The sequence below is a fragment of the Siphateles boraxobius genome, unplaced genomic scaffold, assembly GCF_051911475.1.
Source record: "Siphateles boraxobius isolate OS27281-9 unplaced genomic scaffold, OSU_SipBor_1 116, whole genome shotgun sequence".
NCBI lineage: Eukaryota > Metazoa > Chordata > Actinopteri > Cypriniformes > Leuciscidae > Siphateles > Siphateles boraxobius.
Window position 1 is genome coordinate 254,916 of NW_027508718.1, and position 17,098 is coordinate 272,013.

Genomic DNA, 17,098 nt, shown 5'->3' on the forward strand with positions numbered 1-17,098 from the left:
TCCAATGACCACAAAAAAAGAGGCCGCATTTCCTCTGTGCTGGAAACTTTGCACTGGCTACCTTTTAATTGTTGATTTAATCAAAAAATTGCGCTTTAAGCCATGGAAGCTGAAATGTTTTCGGCCCGACAGCAGCAGGGAGGATGTATGTTTCGGCTCGTTGGTCTAGGGGTATGATTCTCGCTTAGGGTGCGAGAGGTCCCGGGTTCAAATCCCGGACGAGCCCATTATTCGGCTTTGCTTTTAATCTCTTCAGCCTTATTAGGGCAACCAGGATATTTCTGAGCAATTGGGGATAAAATGTGCCAGAGAGAGGCTGGTTAGCTCAGTTGGTTAGAGCGTTGTGCTAATAACGCCAAGGCTGCGGGTTCAATCCCCGTACGGGCCAATCATTTTCTCTCTGGGACCTTCGCTCTGCTCTTCTCGAAAATGACAGGCGGTCTCCCATACATCCATGCTGGCCAAACCGCACAAGTACCTGGCCGAAATAGCTCAGTTGGGAGAGCGTTAGACTGAAGATCTAAAGGTCCCTGGTTCAATCCCGGGTTTCGGCAGAGGAACAACCTCCCCCTCTTTTAGTCTACCTGATTCCACCTCTCAGACAGCCAGTTAGCAGGGTGTGTTGGTTCCATGGTGTAATGGTTAGCACTCTGGGCTTTGAATCCAGCGATCCGAGTTCAAATCTCGGTGGAACCTTTTTAGGATCTTTGCGGAAGGGAGGGGAAAAACAGAGGTGATGCGCAACTGCTGACGTGGCGGTGAAATTGGCACTCTCAAACCGAGTCGGAATTGGGGAAACATGGGCTTAAAAAGGGAATCCTGGAGACCAGTTCCTGGTTCTGGCTCACTGCAAGATCCAGTTTGGGAAACACCAGGGTCAGAGGTTCCTGTGGCTGCTGGAGAACTCACTGGGGTATGCCTGCTATCTGGTCAGCAGCATTTTGGGGGAGGAGGAGAGGGACAACCCGCTGTAAGACAACAAACAGCGCCCTGCCCAGCCTCCTCTGCAGTCTCCTCCTCTGCACCCTGCCCAGCCTCCTCTGCAGTCTCCTCCTCTGCGCCCTGCCCAGCCTCCTCTGCAGTCTCCTCCTCTGCGCCCTGCCCAGCCTCCTCTGCAGTCTCCTCCTCTGCGCCCTGCTCAGCCTCCTCTGCAGTCTCCTACACAGCCTTCTGTCCAGCCAAGTGCTGCCTCTGCTCCTGCAACATCAACTGGGTCCAGTGTTGCAGACCAGGCTCCTGTAAGTAAGCTTCTCATTATTCGTGTGCAGGTCCTGCAGCGTGATTTCCAATGACCACAAAAAAAGAGGCCGCATTTCCTCTGTGCTGGAAACTTTGCACTGGCTACCTTTTAATTGTTGATTTAATCAAAAAATTGCGTTTTAAGCCATGGAAGCTGAAATGTTTTCGGCCCGACAGCAGCAGGGAGGATGTATGTTTCGGCTCGTTGGTCTAGGGGTATGATTCTCGCTTAGGGTGCGAGAGGTCCCGGGTTCAAATCCCGGACGAGCCCATTATTCGGCTTTGCTTTTAATCTCTTCAGCCTTATTAGGGCAACCAGGATTTTTCTGAGCAATTGGGGATAAAATGTGCCAGAGAGAGGCTGGTTAGCTCAGTTGGTTAGAGCGTGGCGCTAATAACGCCAAGGCCGCGAGTTCGATCCCCGTACGGGCCAATCATTTTCTCTCTGAGACCTTCGCTCTGCTCTTCTCGAAAATGACGGGCGGTCTCCCATACATACATGCTGGCCAAACCGCACAAGTACCTGGCCGAAATAGCTCAGTTGGGAGAGCGTTAGAGCGTTAGACGGGTTTCGGCAGAGGAACAACCTCCCCCTCTTTTAGTCTACCTGATTCCACCTCTCAGACAGCCAGTTAGCAGGGTGTGTTGGTTCCATGGTGTAATGGTTAGCACTCTGGGCTTTGAATCCAGCGATCCGAGTTCAAATCTCGGTGGAACCTTTTTAGGATCTTTGCGGAAGGGAGGGGAAAAACAGAGGTGATGCGCAACTGCTGACGTGGCGGTGAAATTGGCACTCTCAAACCGAGTCGGAATTGGGGAAACATGGGCTTAAAAAGCAAAGGCTTCTTTCGCTCCTTGCTATCGGGGTTCTGGACTGAATGACTTAAATCTCTGCACCTCATGGGAAAAGTTGACACACGCCGAGGTTCCATGGTGTAAGGGTTAGCACTCTGGGCTCTGAATCCAGTGATCCGAATTCAAATCTCGGTGGGACCTTCATTTGCCAGGCTAAACAGCACAAGTACCTGGCCGAAATAGCTCAGTTGGGAGAGTGTTAGACTGAAGATCTAAAGGTCCCTGGTTCAATCTCGGGTTTCGGCAGAGGAACCACGCCCGCCTCCTTTAGGCTACCTGATTCCACCTAGCCTCATCGCTATCTCCGTCTCAGACAAACAGCTGGGAGGGTGTGTTGGTTCCATGGTGTAATGGTTAGCACTCTGGGCTTTGAATCCAGCGATCCGAGTTCAAATCTCGGTAGAACCTTTTTAGGTTCTTCGCGGAAGGGAGGGAAAAAACAGAGGTGATGCGCAATTGCTGACGTGGCGGTGAAATTGGCACTCTCAAACCGAGTCGGAATTGGGGAAACATAGGGTGCTTCTCAATATCCCTCCTCGTCTCCTCGTTCCTCTGTCCTCCATCCTATGACCCGGAAACCGATCGAGCTCAGCCATCTTGAAGGACATCTCAATTCTCTAATTCAGCGTTTCCCAAACGGGGTGCCGCGGCACCCTGGGGTGCCTTCTGGCGAGAGCAGGGGTGCCGTGTAAAAACTCCATTAAACATTTTTAAATTGCTAAAATGTGTAAAAAAAATAATAATAAATGTATCATCATTCTCGCATCGTCTAATAACAACAAATAATGCACACAAATTTATAATAAAAAATGCAACTCATAAGTTTTCCGCGTTCGTTGAATTGCGGGGGTTCCTCATGATTTCATTCTCGTGCTTCATTCCCAGCGTCCACACATAAAGCTGCCTCTTTTTCATGGCTTGTTGCGCTTACGGTCAAATACACACGAACCATTGTCACAACGTCCGTCTTGCCGCATATTCACAAACACATCAGTTATGTCCGTACTGCTGTCAACGGTAACGCGTGCGATTAATGTTTTTCAGTTTTACGCGTTAAAAAAGATTTAAACACAATTAACGCAGCATCCGTTTTTTCTGTCATCCTTTGGCTAGCCTTACATTATATAATCACGTTCTTATTCATGCAAATGCTTTTAAACCATGCAACCGCGAAAAGACAAAAGAGAACGCGCTGTCTGTGAATGTCCTGCTGACACAGGACGACGCGCATCGCGTGCCAGAATCGACTTCTCTTTCGTGCTTGAACGAATAATAACACACAGTTATGACAAAATGTCCGTTTTGTTGAGTATCCTCATGAGAGCAGTCTTAAATTAGTTAAAATCTTAAATTAGAGTTGTGAGAAGATGGGACGCGTGTGAGATAAACAAGTGCAGCAGTGACAACAGAATCAAAGAACAGGTAACAGAGAAAATTACTCACTGCTCTTGACTAAAGAACGCTTGTAGCTTTAATAAGGATTCATCTATATTTAATTTATTATTTATGCAGTGAAGACTGTAAAGTGTTTGATAACTTTATTCAATTTCTGTGTATTTCCTGACATCAGTAGCAGTATTGGTATCAGTGATACTGGGCTTCATTCATAAAAAAGATGCCATTAAACAATTATTTAAAATATACTGTCTTTATGTTGTTTATACATTAATTTGGAGATTAACTGTGAAATTATTACATTATAAAATATATTAAAAACAAGCTATCTTGTGCAATTATAACAAAATTATCCCAATATAAAAACACAAATAGGCCTACACTGAGTGAGCAAACATTTAGGTGAGATTTGCAATGGTAATTGAGCAATGTTTTGCTGAATTATGAATAAAAGCCTTAATTAAATATGTCATCATGTAAAGTCATCTCTGCAGAAGAAATTAATGATTTCCTAGACTTTAAATGGATGGACAAAAAAATTGATAATATTAAAAAATATCTATATGACAGTAGGCCTATATACGGCAGTTATTCCCTGTGGTATTGAAAATCAATACATTTCAAGGTATAGTATCAAAGTAGTATCGTGACAACACTAGTGTAGGGTGCCACAATTTTTTTTAAATTTTCAAAGGGTGCCTCGACTGAAAAAAGTTTGGGAAACACTGCTCTAATTGCACCTCGAGGAGTGAGGAGGCTTTCAGAGGAGTCATGAGCGAGGATACACAGTTGTATCCTATGCGGAAGTGTTTTATTGACTAAACGTGACGCACGTATACATTCTCCTCCCCCTTCACATCGGTCACAATCTGTTTTAAAGTATACTTTACCTTTGCAGTTTATATAAACCACACATTACACATATTTCAACAGGGTATCTTGCTTTATTATTATTTATTATGAATTTCTTAAATAAACAAACTGCAACAACATGAGGGCAGATCCTTTGAGCGCTGCTGATGACGCTATGAAGTGACGCTCGAGTGATCAAGTATTCCAATGTATAAAAAAGCTTTCATTCGATTCCTCCATCCTCATTTTTGTCATTCATTACATTATTTTGAGCACAAGAAGATATTTTACTAAAACCTTTAAAAAAAAGTTTAATTCATATATGTTATACTATACTATGTTATACACGAGTATACATATTTATGTTATCTTTTTAAATACTATGTTATACATATTTAAAAAGACATGAATAGGCAAAAACAAGTGTTTTTTTGTTTCAACAAATGATTCTCAACTACGTTATAAAAGATATACCAAAACGATTTGATATACCATTTTAAGTTTTAGATCTGTTTGATGATCATATTATTATGAATTGTCCTAAACGCCTTTATGTTATATTTGGTGTTTCTTAGTAATCTCTGCCACAAAAGCTAAACAAAACAAAACGATTTAAGCAGGGCATGATACCAGCAAGATTGTACCAAGAAGTGTTATTTATTTTCTTATTAATAAGTTCATCACACTATTTACAATTTGTACACAAGGCAATTCAAAGTGATTCACAGTTGTATAAAAAACAATAATGCTTATGCTCATAATAATAATAATCATTAATTATTATAATATTATAATAATTTATTACATAAAAAGCAAATGCTGTAGTAAAATACTTTCAGTTGGAATATGACAGCTATGTAACGTTCTGTTTATGCCTGTGTCCTTTCAGATTATGTATGCATACCCGGTTTTACGAAGAACCTCTGAGGGTCGACTCCTTATGGGGCCAACTGAGGAGGCCAATAGGAGGGAGATCGTGTTGGCAGATAGGGCCAGGTGTAAGGAGGAGGTCCTGGCTGAGGCCACTGCCTTTGTGAGGCAGAATGGAGGGAATCCTGGAGACCAGTACCTGGTTCTGGCTCACTGCAAGATCCAGTTTGGGAAACACCAGGGTCAGAGGTTCCTGTGGCTGCTGGAGAACTCACTGGGGTATGCCTGCTATCTGGTCAGCAGCATTTTGGGGGAGGAGGAGAGGGACAACCCGCTGTCGGCCAACAAACACCTGTTCCTCAGATACACCTCGCAGATCAGGGAGGTAGGCGAGGCTGTGGAGGTGTATCAGAAAAAACAGGCCATGCTGCAGGAGGCCGAGAGGACAGGACACTCTGGATGTCTGATGGTGGAGTTTGGGGATTTTAAGGGTAGGTCAATGAAGGAGGTGTATGAGGACCCAAGCAAGGAGGCCCAGGCTCTCATCACCTACCTGAAGAAGGCAAAGGCCAGGCCTAACACCAATATGGCCCTTTTCAAAGCATACGTGCTGAAGAGGCAGGCTCCAGCCCACGTGCCCACCACCACTGTGCCCACTGCATCTGTCCTCACTGCTGCTGTGCCCACTGCCACTGTGTCTGTTCCTCCTCCACCTACTGCCACTAAGAACAGGCCACTGCTGGCGACCAATGTGAAGGCCCTGTTGGCGCGGGGGAAGCATTTATCTGCTTCACAGCTGGCACAAAAGATTTTGTCTCCAGCCAAACCCTGTAAGTGATTTGCAAGCTTTAAAATCATTACAGTATATATTATGCAGTATATATGTCTAACGAAAATACGTGTTCAACAGCTGCAGGACCACGTGTACCACCTGCGTCTGAGTCCGCAGCCCGGAGACAGCTCTTTACATGTGGTGAGTATCACTTAACGCATACAAGTGTGTTGGTGACATGTGCTTAGTGTTTTATGTTATTTTACAGACTCTGCTGCTACGGATTTTTTTGAGGAGGAAGATGACCTGGAGATGGCAACTGTAGCCTCGCAAGCTGAGGAACAACTTCCTCAAGGTATGTAAATCTTAAACAATATTTTACAAACAATTACAAATAAAACAAAACAGTCTTTTTTAAATGACATATTATTTTATTTCACAACACAGATGTAGCGACAATGAGTCTTACATTAAATTAGCTCAAATTATATATAGGGAATTTAATAATTAATCATGAATGATTAATATATTGCACATTACAGTTAAATTATCGAAGCTGAAAATAGATTGATTGTATATATGAATGATCACCATAATGGGTTATGGTTCGTCATTAATATATCAATAGTCTTATTACAGATTGATTATATGAGATAACCTTAAATGGAATTAATTTAGTTATCGAACAATCTGTTTGTCCAGCAAACGGCCGTAATATTAACATCAATTTTCAACAAAAATTATCTCTTTCTTATAATTCCAAACAAGCTATTTTCTGGCCAGGAAAAATCACCTTCTTGTTATTATAAAATTTAGGTTACTGAAATAGCAACGAAATGTAAAGCTTTGTAGCTAAAGGGTCGAACACTTCATTGACTTTGTAAAAATGAGCACTTTAGACAATTAGCAATCAAGAATATAATGGTTTTAATAAAAAGAACCTTACCTACTTGCCACGGAATAGGTGGTTTTCGGACACCTCTAGTGGGCGATAGATATTGATATTGATAGATATTGGGCATATTGCCCCCTGACCCCCCCCCCCCCCCCCCCCCCCCCCTGCTCCTGTGGCTTACTTTTGACCAATCGGCGACCGCTATTATTAATCGATCATTATTTATTCATAAACAGTGTTTGTTTTTAGACAATTAAACATGCCAATAAAGCTAGCTAGCGTGTAATAGCACACGTTTTCTTCTGTACATGTGAACCTGCAACTTTACCATGATATACAGTAAAAAACATGCCACTACTGTCAAGATAATTAGCCGACCGCTAATTAAGCTATATCCTCCTTAAACCATTTTTTTGTTGTTGTTAATTTAGTATTTTTTTGTGTCATTCATTACATTATTTTGACCACAAGAAGATTTTTACTAAAACCTTTAAAAAAAAAGTTTAATTCATATATGTTATACTATACTATGTTATACACCAGTATACATATTTATGTTATCTTTTTAAATACTATGTTATACATATTTAAAAAGACATGAATAGGCAAAAACAAGTGTTTTTTTGTTTCAACAAATGATTCTCAACTATGTTATAAAAGATATACCAAAACGATTTGATATACCATTTTAAGTTTTAGATCTGTTTGATGATCATATTATTATGAATTGGCATAAACGCCTTTATGTTATATTTGGTGTTTCTTAGTAATCTCTGCCACAAAAGCTAAACAAAACAAAACGATTTAAGCATGGCATGATACCAGCAAGATTGTACCAAGAAGTGTTATTTGTTTTCTTATTAATAAGTTCATCACACTATTTACAATTAATTATAATAATTCATTACATAAAAAACAAATGATGTAGTAAGATACTTTCAGTTGGAATATGACAGCTATGTAACGTTCTGTTTATGCCTGTGTCCTTTCAGATTATGTATGCATACCCGGTTTTACGAAGAACCACTGAGGGTCGATTCCTCACTGCTGCTGTGCCCACTGCCACTGTGTCTGTTCCTCCTCCACCTACTGCCACTAAGAACAGGCCACTGCTGGCGACCAATGTGAAGGCCCTGTTGGCGCGGGGGAAGCATTTATCTGCTTCACAGCTGGCACAAAAGATTTTGTCTCCAGCCAAACCCTGTAAGTGGGTAAGTTTTTTTCTTTTTTCTCCAGCCACTGCAGGCTCGAGAGGCCCTGCTCCTGCCCCGGCTCGTGCTACTGCCCCTGCTCCTGCCCCTTATCCTGCTCCTCCAGCATTGTGGACCCCTGGCCAGGTGTACCAGTCACCTGCAGAGCTTCCTGTCCACTGGAAAGAGCAACTCCCATCTTTCCAGCAAGGCCTTCAACCCCTGTCCCTCTGCACCAGGACCATCCTCACTACAGCCACCCACAGGACTGCAGCGCCCTGCCCAGCCTCCTCTGCAGTCTCCTCCTCTGCGCCCTGCCCAGCCTCCTCTGCAGTCTCCTCCTCTGCACCCTGCCCAGCCTCCTCTGCAGTCTCCTCCTCTGCGCCCTGCTCAGCCTCCTCTGCAGTCTCCTCCACAGCCTTCTGTCCAGCCAAGTGCTGCCTCTGCTCCTGCAACATCAACTGGGTCCAGTGTTGCAGACCAGGCTCCTGTAAGTAAGCTTCTCATTATTCGTGTGCAGGTCCTGCAGCGTGATTTCCAATGACCACAAAAAAAGAGGCCGCATTTCCTCTGTGCTGGAAACTTTGCACCGGCTACCTTTTAATTGTAGATTTAATCAAAAAATTGCGCTTTAAGCCATGGAAGCTGAAATGTTTCCGTCCTAGCAGCAGTAACCAGGATGTACGTTTCGGCTCGTTGGTCTAGGGGTATGATTCTCGCTTAGGGTGCGAGAGGTCCCGGGTTCAAATCCCGGACGAGCCCATTATTAGGCTTTGCTTTTAATCTCTTCAGCCTGATTAGGGCAACCAGGATATTTCTGAGAAATTGGGGATAAAATGTGCCAGAGAGAGGCCGGTTAGTTCAGTTGGTTAGAGCGTGGTGCTAATAACGCCAAGGTCGCGGGTTCGGTCCCCGTACGGGCCACTCATTTTCTCTCTGGGACCTTCGCTCTGCTCTTCTCGAAAATGACGGGCGGTCTCCCAGAGATCCCTGCTGGCTAAACCATACAAGTACCTGGCCGAAATAGCTCAGTTGGGAGAGCGTTAGAGTGAAGATTTAAAGGTCCCTGGTTCAATCCCGGGTTTCGGCAGAGGAACCATGTCTGCCACTTTTAGTCTACCTGATTCCACCTAGCCTCATCGCTATCTGCCTCTCAAACAGCCATCTAGCAGAGTGTGTTGGTTCCATGGTGTAATGGTTAGCACTCTGGGCTTTGAATCCAGCAATCCGAGTTCAAATCTCGGTGGAACCTTTTTAGGTTCTTTGCGGAAGGGAGGGAAAAAACAGAGGTGATGCGCAACTGGTGACATGGCAGTGAAATTGACACTCTCAAACCGAGTCGGAATTTGGGAAACATGGGCTTAAAAAGCAAAGGCTTCATTTGCTCCTTGCTATCGTGCTTCAGGACTCAATGACTTAAATCTCTGCTGCTCATGGGAAAAGTTGACACACGCCAAGGTTCCATGGTGTAATGGTTAGCACTCTGGGCTTTGAATCCAGCGATCCGAGTTCAAATCTCGGTGGGACCTGCTTTTGCCAGGAATGTGTGCAGTACCTCGTTCGAAAAAACTTTTTCGGCAGCACTGAGCCGCAAGAGCTCATCTAGGTAGTGCCCCTTGAAGGGGGGCGTAAAGAGGATGGACAGCACTGGAGAATGCAGGCATCGATCCCGCTACCTCTCGCATGCTAAGCAAGCGCTCTACCATTTGAGTATATTGAGCGAGGCGCGATCCCTAGCACGTGTGCAGGTGCTGCAGCGTGATTTCCAATGACCACAAAAAAACAGGCCGAATTTCCTCTGTGCTGGCAACTTTGCACTGGCTACCTTTTAATTGTAGATTTAATGAAAAAATTGCGCTTTGAATCCAGCGATCCGAGTTCAAATCTCGGTGGAACCTTTTTAGGTTCTTTGCGGAAGGGAGGGAAAAAACAGAGGTGATGCGCAACTGCTGACGTGGCGGTGAAATTGGCACTCTCAAACCGAGTCGGAATTGGGGAAACATGGGCTTAAAAAGCAAAGGCTTCATTTGCTCCTTGCTATCGTGCTTCTGGACTCAATGACTTAAATCCTTGCTATCGTGCTTCTGGACTCAATGACTTAAATCTCTGCTGCTCATGGGAAAAGTTGACACACGCCAAGGTTCCATGGTGTAATGGTTAGCACTCTGGGCTCTGAATCTAGCGATCCAAGTTCAAATCTCGGTGGGAACTGCTTTTGCCAGGAATCTGTGCAGTACCTCGTTTCGAAAAAACTTTTTCGGCAGCAATGAGCCGCAAGAGCTCATCTAGGTAGTGCCCCTTGAAGGGGGGCGTAAAAAGGATGGACAGCACTGGAGAATGCAGGCATCGATCCCACTACCTCTCGCTTGCGCCTACTGCTTCCTACCAATTGAGCCAAAGTAAGCCCACGTGAGCCAATCGTGTTTCTCTGCTGTGGCTTACTTTTGACCAATCACGTTCTCTCCTGTGGCTTACTTTTGACCAATCGTGTTTCTCTCCTGTGGCTTACTTTTGACCAATCGCCTTTCTCTCCTGTGGCTTACTTTTGACCAATCGCGTTTCTCTCCTGGCTCTGCTCCTGTGGCTTACTTTTGACCAATCGGCGACCGCTATTATTATCGTCATCTTTGCAATCTTTGCAACAGGTAAGTCTATTCTTCACGACTGTATAATCGATCATTATTTATTCATAAACAGTGTTTGTTTTTAGACAATTAAACATGCCAATAAAGCTAGCTAGCGTGTAATAGCACACGTTTTCTTCTGTACATGTGAACCTGCAACTTTACCATGATATACAGTAAAAAACATGCCACTACTGTCAAGATAATTAGCCGACCGCTAATTGAGCTATATCCTCCTTAAACCATTTTTTTGTTGTTGTTAATTTAGTATTTTTTTGTGTCATTCATTACATTATTTTGACCACAAGAAGATTTTTACTAAAACCTTTAAAAAAAAAAGTTTAATTCATATATGTTATACTATACTATGTTATACACCAGTATACATATTTATGTTATCTTTTTAAATACTATGTTATACATATTTAAAAAGACATGAATAGGCAAAAACAAGTGTTTTTTTGTTTCAACAAATGATTCTCGACTATGTTATAAAAGATATACCAAAACGATTTGATATACCATTTTAAGTTTTAGATCTGTTTGATGATCATATTATTATGAATTGGCATAAACGCCTTTATGTTATATTTGGTGTTTCTTAGTAATCTCTGCCACAAAAGCTAAACAAAACAAAACGATTTAAGCATGGCATGATACCAGCAAGATTGTACCAAGAAGTGTTATTTATTTTCTTATTAATAAGTTCATCACACTATTTACAATTTGTACACAAGGCAATTCAAAGTGATTCACAGTTGTATAAAAAACAATAATGCTTATGCTCATAATAATAATAATAATAATATTCATTAATTATTATAATATTATAATAATTAATTACATAAAAAACAAATGATGTAGTAAAATACTTTCAGTTGGAATATGACAGCTATGTAACGTTCTGTTTATGCCTGTGTCCTTTCAGATTATGTATGCATACCCGGTTTTACGAAGAACCTCTGAGGGTCGACTCCTTATGGGGCCAACTGAGGAGGCCAATAGGAGGAAGATCGTGTTGGCAGGGAGGGCCAGGTGTAAGGAGGAGGTCCTGGCTGAGGCCACTGCCTTTTTGAGGCAGAATGGAGGGAATCCTGGAGACCAGTTCCTGGTTCTGGCTCACTGCAAGATCCAGTTTGGGAAACACCAGGGTCAGAGGTTCCTGTGGCTGCTGGAGAACTCACTGGGGTATGCCTGCTATCTGGTCAGCAGCATTTTGGGGGAGGAGGAGAGGGACAACCCGCTGTCGGACAACAAACACCTGTTCCTCAGATACACCTCGCAGATCAGGGAGGTAGGCGAGGCTGTAGAGGTGTATCAGAAAAAAAACAGGCCATGCTGCAGGAGGCCCAGAGGACCGGAGACTCTGGATGTCTGATGGTGGAGTTTGGGGATTTTAAGGGTAGGTCAATGAAGGAGGTGTATGAGGACCCAAGCAAGGAGGCCCAGGCTCTCATCACCTACCTGAAGAAGGCAAAGGCCAGGCCTAACACCAATATGGCCCTTTTCAAAGCATACGTGCTGAAGAGGCAGGCTCTAGCCCACGTGCCCACCACCACTGTGCCCACTGCATCTGTCCTCACTCTGCACCCTGCCCAGCCTCCTCTACAGTCTCCTCCTCTGCGCCCTGCCCAGCCTCCTCTGCAGTCTCCTCCTCTGCGCCCTGCCCAGCCTCCTCTGCAGTCTCCTCCTCTGCGCCCTGCTCAGCCTCCTCTGCAGTCTCCTCCACAGCCTTCTGTCAAGCCAAGTGCTGCCTCTGCTCCTGCAACATCAACTGGGTCCAGTGTTGCAGACCAGGCTCCTGTAAGTAAGCTTCTCATTATTCGTGTGCAGGTCCTGCAGCTTGATTTCCAATGACCACAAAAAAGAGGCCGCATTTCCTCTGTGCTGGAAACTTTGCACTGGCTACCTTTTAATTGTTGATTTAATCAAAAAATTGCGCTTTAAGCCATGGAAGCTGAAATGTTTTCGGCCCGACAGCAGCAGGGAGGATGTATGTTTCGTCTCGTTGGTCTAGGGGTATGATTCTCGCTTAGGGTGCGAGAGGTCCCGGGTTCAAATCCCGGACGAGCCCATTATTAGGCTTTGCTTTTAATCTCTTCAGCCTGATTAGGGCAACCAGGATATTTCTGAGAAATTGGGGATAAAATGTGCCAGAGAGAGGCCGGTTAGTTCAGTTGGTTAGAGCGTGGTGCTAATAACGCCAAGGTCGCGGGTTCGGTCCCCGTACGGGCCACTCATTTTCTCTCTGGGACCTTCGCTCTGCTCTTCTCGAAAATGACGGGCGTCTCCCAGAGATCCCTGCTGGCTAAACCATACAAGTACCTGGCCGAAATAGCTCAGTTGGGAGAGCGTTAGAGTGAAGATTTAAAGGTCCCTGGTTCAATCCCGGGTTTCGGCAGAGGAACCATGTCTGCCACTTTTAGTCTACCTGATTCCACCTAGCCTCATCGCTATCTGCCTCTCAAACAGCCATCTAGCAGAGTGTGTTGGTTCCATGGTGTAATGGTTAGCACTCTGGGCTTTGAATCCAGCAATCCGAGTTCAAATCTCGGTGGAACCTTTTTAGGTTCTTTGCGGAAGGGAGGGAAAAAACAGAGGTGATGCGCAACTGGTGACATGGCAGTGAAATTGACACTCTCAAACCGAGTCGGAATTTGGGAAACATGGGCTTAAAAAGCAAAGGCTTCATTTGCTCCTTGCTATCGTGCTTCAGGACTCAATGACTTAAATCTCTGCTGCTCATGGGAAAAGTTGACACACGCCAAGGTTCCATGGTGTAATGGTTAGCACTCTGGGCTTTGAATCCAGCGATCCGAGTTCAAATCTCGGTGGGACCTGCTTTTGCCAGGAATGTGTGCAGTACCTCGTTCGAAAAAACTTTTTCGGCAGCACTGAGCCGCAAGAGCTCATCTAGGTAGTGCCCCTTGAAGGGGGGCGTAAAGAGGATGGACAGCACTGGAGAATGCAGGCATCGATCCCGCTACCTCTCGCATGCTAAGCAAGCGCTCTACCATTTGAGTATATTGAGCGAGGCGCGATCCCTAGCACGTGTGCAGGTGCTGCAGCGTGATTTCCAATGACCACAAAAAAACAGGCCGAATTTCCTCTGTGCTGGCAACTTTGCACTGGCTACCTTTTAATTGTAGATTTAATGAAAAAATTGCGCTTTGAATCCAGCGATCCGAGTTCAAATCTCGGTGGAACCTTTTTAGGTTCTTTGCGGAAGGGAGGGAAAAAACAGAGGTGATGCGCAACTGCTGACGTGGCGGTGAAATTGGCACTCTCAAACCGAGTCGGAATTGGGGAAACATGGGCTTAAAAAGCAAAGGCTTCATTTGCTCCTTGCTATCGTGCTTCTGGACTCAATGACTTAAATCCTTGCTATCGTGCTTCTGGACTCAATGACTTAAATCTCTGCTGCTCATGGGAAAAGTTGACACACGCCAAGGTTCCATGGTGTAATGGTTAGCACTCTGGGCTCTGAATCTAGCGATCCAAGTTCAAATCTCGGTGGGAACTGCTTTTGCCAGGAATCTGTGCAGTACCTCGTTTCGAAAAAACTTTTTCGGCAGCAATGAGCCGCAAGAGCTCATCTAGGTAGTGCCCCTTGAAGGGGGGCGTAAAAAGGATGGACAGCACTGGAGAATGCAGGCATCGATCCCACTACCTCTCGCTTGCGCCTACTGCTTCCTACCAATTGAGCCAAAGTAAGCCCACGTGAGCCAATCGTGTTTCTCTGCTGTGGCTTACTTTTGACCAATCACGTTCTCTCCTGTGGCTTACTTTTGACCAATCGTGTTTCTCTCCTGTGGCTTACTTTTGACCAATCGCCTTTCTCTCCTGTGGCTTACTTTTGACCAATCGCGTTTCTCTCCTGGCTCTGCTCCTGTGGCTTACTTTTGACCAATCGGCGACCGCTATTATTATCGTCATCTTTGCAATCTTTGCAACAGGTAAGTCTATTCTTCACGACTGTATAATCGATCATTATTTATTCATAAACAGTGTTTGTTTTTAGACAATTAAACATGCCAATAAAGCTAGCTAGCGTGTAATAGCACACGTTTTCTTCTGTACATGTGAACCTGCAACTTTACCATGATATACAGTAAAAAACATGCCACTACTGTCAAGATAATTAGCCGACCGCTAATTGAGCTATATCCTCCTTAAACCATTTTTTTGTTGTTGTTAATTTAGTATTTTTTTGTGTCATTCATTACATTATTTTGACCACAAGAAGATTTTTACTAAAACCTTTAAAAAAAAAAGTTTAATTCATATATGTTATACTATACTATGTTATACACCAGTATACATATTTATGTTATCTTTTTAAATACTATGTTATACATATTTAAAAAGACATGAATAGGCAAAAACAAGTGTTTTTTTGTTTCAACAAATGATTCTCGACTATGTTATAAAAGATATACCAAAACGATTTGATATACCATTTTAAGTTTTAGATCTGTTTGATGATCATATTATTATGAATTGGCATAAACGCCTTTATGTTATATTTGGTGTTTCTTAGTAATCTCTGCCACAAAAGCTAAACAAAACAAAACGATTTAAGCATGGCATGATACCAGCAAGATTGTACCAAGAAGTGTTATTTATTTTCTTATTAATAAGTTCATCACACTATTTACAATTTGTACACAAGGCAATTCAAAGTGATTCACAGTTGTATAAAAAACAATAATGCTTATGCTCATAATAATAATAATAATAATATTCATTAATTATTATAATATTATAATAATTAATTACATAAAAAACAAATGATGTAGTAAAATACTTTCAGTTGGAATATGACAGCTATGTAACGTTCTGTTTATGCCTGTGTCCTTTCAGATTATGTATGCATACCCGGTTTTACGAAGAACCTCTGAGGGTCGACTCCTTATGGGGCCAACTGAGGAGGCCAATAGGAGGAAGATCGTGTTGGCAGGGAGGGCCAGGTGTAAGGAGGAGGTCCTGGCTGAGGCCACTGCCTTTTTGAGGCAGAATGGAGGGAATCCTGGAGACCAGTTCCTGGTTCTGGCTCACTGCAAGATCCAGTTTGGGAAACACCAGGGTCAGAGGTTCCTGTGGCTGCTGGAGAACTCACTGGGGTATGCCTGCTATCTGGTCAGCAGCATTTTGGGGGAGGAGGAGAGGGACAACCCGCTGTCGGACAACAAACACCTGTTCCTCAGATACACCTCGCAGATCAGGGAGGTAGGCGAGGCTGTAGAGGTGTATCAGAAAAAAAACAGGCCATGCTGCAGGAGGCCCAGAGGACCGGAGACTCTGGATGTCTGATGGTGGAGTTTGGGGATTTTAAGGGTAGGTCAATGAAGGAGGTGTATGAGGACCCAAGCAAGGAGGCCCAGGCTCTCATCACCTACCCGAAGAAGGCAAAGGCCAGGCCTAACACCAATATGGCCCTTTTCAAAGCATACGTGCTGAAGAGGCAGGCTCTAGCCCACGTGCCCACCACCACTGTGCCCACTGCATCTGTCCTCACTCTGCACCCTGCCCAGCCTCCTCTACAGTCTCCTCCTCTGCGCCCTGCCCAGCCTCCTCTGCAGTCTCCTCCTCTGCGCCCTGCCCAGCCTCCTCTGCAGTCTCCTCCTCTGCGCCCTGCTCAGCCTCCTCTGCAGTCTCCTCCACAGCCTTCTGTCAAGCCAAGTGCTGCCTCTGCTCCTGCAACATCAACTGGGTCCAGTGTTGCAGACCAGGCTCCTGTAAGTAAGCTTCTCATTATTCGTGTGCAGGTCCTGCAGCTTGATTTCCAATGACCACAAAAAAGAGGCCGCATTTCCTCTGTGCTGGAAACTTTGCACTGGCTACCTTTTAATTGTTGATTTAATCAAAAAATTGCGCTTTAAGCCATGGAAGCTGAAATGTTTTCGGCCCGACAGCAGCAGGGAGGATGTATGTTTCGTCTCGTTGGTCTAGGGGTATGATTCTCGCTTAGGGTGCGAGAGGTCCCGGGTTCAAATCCCGGACGAGCCCATTATTCGGCTTCGCTTTTAATCTCTTCAGCCTTATTAGGGCAACCAGGATATTTCTGAGCAATTGGGGATAAAATGTGCCAGAGAGAGGCCGGTTAGCTCAGTTGGTTAGAGCGTGGCGCTAATAACGCCAAGGCTGCGGGTTCGATCCCCGTACGGGCCAATCATTTTCTCTCTGGGACCTTCGCTCTGCTCTTCTCGAAAATGACGGGCGGTCTCCCATACATGCATGCTGGCCAAACCGCACAAGTACCTAGCCGAAATAGCTCAGTTGGGAGAGCGTTAGACTGAAGATCTAAAGGTCCCTGGTTCAATCCCGGGTTTCGGCAGAGGAACAACCTCCCCCTCTTTTAGTCTACCTGATTCCACCTCTCAGACAGCCAGTTAGCAGGGTGTGT

At 44.4% G+C, this 17,098-nt stretch overlaps 22 non-coding genes across 22 annotated transcripts; all 22 read left to right on the plus strand.

Moving 5' to 3' along the window:
* The first annotated feature begins 154 nt into the window (after positions 1-154).
* On the plus strand, positions 155-226 carry trnap-agg (transfer RNA proline (anticodon AGG)). The gene has a single exon. It is a non-coding gene; the product is annotated as a tRNA-Pro (tRNA).
* Positions 227-314: 88 nt separating this feature from the next.
* On the plus strand, positions 315-388 carry trnai-aau (transfer RNA isoleucine (anticodon AAU)). The gene has a single exon. It is a non-coding gene; the product is annotated as a tRNA-Ile (tRNA).
* Positions 389-481: 93 nt separating this feature from the next.
* Positions 482-554, plus strand: trnaf-gaa (transfer RNA phenylalanine (anticodon GAA)). Its single transcript has one exon. It is a non-coding gene; the product is annotated as a tRNA-Phe (tRNA).
* Positions 555-624: 70 nt separating this feature from the next.
* On the plus strand, positions 625-696 carry trnaq-uug (transfer RNA glutamine (anticodon UUG)). The gene has a single exon. It is a non-coding gene; the product is annotated as a tRNA-Gln (tRNA).
* A 742-nt stretch (positions 697-1,438) lies between these two features.
* trnap-agg (transfer RNA proline (anticodon AGG)) lies at positions 1,439-1,510 on the plus strand. The gene has a single exon. It is a non-coding gene; the product is annotated as a tRNA-Pro (tRNA).
* An 88-nt stretch (positions 1,511-1,598) lies between these two features.
* Positions 1,599-1,672, plus strand: trnai-aau (transfer RNA isoleucine (anticodon AAU)). The gene has a single exon. It is a non-coding gene; the product is annotated as a tRNA-Ile (tRNA).
* Positions 1,673-1,886: 214 nt separating this feature from the next.
* On the plus strand, positions 1,887-1,958 carry trnaq-uug (transfer RNA glutamine (anticodon UUG)). Its single transcript has one exon. It is a non-coding gene; the product is annotated as a tRNA-Gln (tRNA).
* A 309-nt stretch (positions 1,959-2,267) lies between these two features.
* trnaf-gaa (transfer RNA phenylalanine (anticodon GAA)) lies at positions 2,268-2,340 on the plus strand. The gene has a single exon. It is a non-coding gene; the product is annotated as a tRNA-Phe (tRNA).
* A 90-nt stretch (positions 2,341-2,430) lies between these two features.
* trnaq-uug (transfer RNA glutamine (anticodon UUG)) lies at positions 2,431-2,502 on the plus strand. The gene has a single exon. It is a non-coding gene; the product is annotated as a tRNA-Gln (tRNA).
* Positions 2,503-8,758: 6,256 nt separating this feature from the next.
* Positions 8,759-8,830, plus strand: trnap-agg (transfer RNA proline (anticodon AGG)). Its single transcript has one exon. It is a non-coding gene; the product is annotated as a tRNA-Pro (tRNA).
* An 88-nt stretch (positions 8,831-8,918) lies between these two features.
* trnai-aau (transfer RNA isoleucine (anticodon AAU)) lies at positions 8,919-8,992 on the plus strand. The gene has a single exon. It is a non-coding gene; the product is annotated as a tRNA-Ile (tRNA).
* A 93-nt stretch (positions 8,993-9,085) lies between these two features.
* Positions 9,086-9,158, plus strand: trnaf-gaa (transfer RNA phenylalanine (anticodon GAA)). The gene has a single exon. It is a non-coding gene; the product is annotated as a tRNA-Phe (tRNA).
* Positions 9,159-9,248: 90 nt separating this feature from the next.
* Positions 9,249-9,320, plus strand: trnaq-uug (transfer RNA glutamine (anticodon UUG)). The gene has a single exon. It is a non-coding gene; the product is annotated as a tRNA-Gln (tRNA).
* A 205-nt stretch (positions 9,321-9,525) lies between these two features.
* trnaq-uug (transfer RNA glutamine (anticodon UUG)) lies at positions 9,526-9,597 on the plus strand. The gene has a single exon. It is a non-coding gene; the product is annotated as a tRNA-Gln (tRNA).
* A 3,097-nt stretch (positions 9,598-12,694) lies between these two features.
* Positions 12,695-12,766, plus strand: trnap-agg (transfer RNA proline (anticodon AGG)). The gene has a single exon. It is a non-coding gene; the product is annotated as a tRNA-Pro (tRNA).
* An 88-nt stretch (positions 12,767-12,854) lies between these two features.
* Positions 12,855-12,928, plus strand: trnai-aau (transfer RNA isoleucine (anticodon AAU)). Its single transcript has one exon. It is a non-coding gene; the product is annotated as a tRNA-Ile (tRNA).
* A 92-nt stretch (positions 12,929-13,020) lies between these two features.
* Positions 13,021-13,093, plus strand: trnaf-gaa (transfer RNA phenylalanine (anticodon GAA)). Its single transcript has one exon. It is a non-coding gene; the product is annotated as a tRNA-Phe (tRNA).
* A 90-nt stretch (positions 13,094-13,183) lies between these two features.
* trnaq-uug (transfer RNA glutamine (anticodon UUG)) lies at positions 13,184-13,255 on the plus strand. The gene has a single exon. It is a non-coding gene; the product is annotated as a tRNA-Gln (tRNA).
* Positions 13,256-13,460: 205 nt separating this feature from the next.
* trnaq-uug (transfer RNA glutamine (anticodon UUG)) lies at positions 13,461-13,532 on the plus strand. The gene has a single exon. It is a non-coding gene; the product is annotated as a tRNA-Gln (tRNA).
* Positions 13,533-16,629: 3,097 nt separating this feature from the next.
* On the plus strand, positions 16,630-16,701 carry trnap-agg (transfer RNA proline (anticodon AGG)). The gene has a single exon. It is a non-coding gene; the product is annotated as a tRNA-Pro (tRNA).
* Positions 16,702-16,789: 88 nt separating this feature from the next.
* trnai-aau (transfer RNA isoleucine (anticodon AAU)) lies at positions 16,790-16,863 on the plus strand. Its single transcript has one exon. It is a non-coding gene; the product is annotated as a tRNA-Ile (tRNA).
* Positions 16,864-16,956: 93 nt separating this feature from the next.
* trnaf-gaa (transfer RNA phenylalanine (anticodon GAA)) lies at positions 16,957-17,029 on the plus strand. Its single transcript has one exon. It is a non-coding gene; the product is annotated as a tRNA-Phe (tRNA).
* Positions 17,030-17,098: the final 69 nt, after the last annotated feature.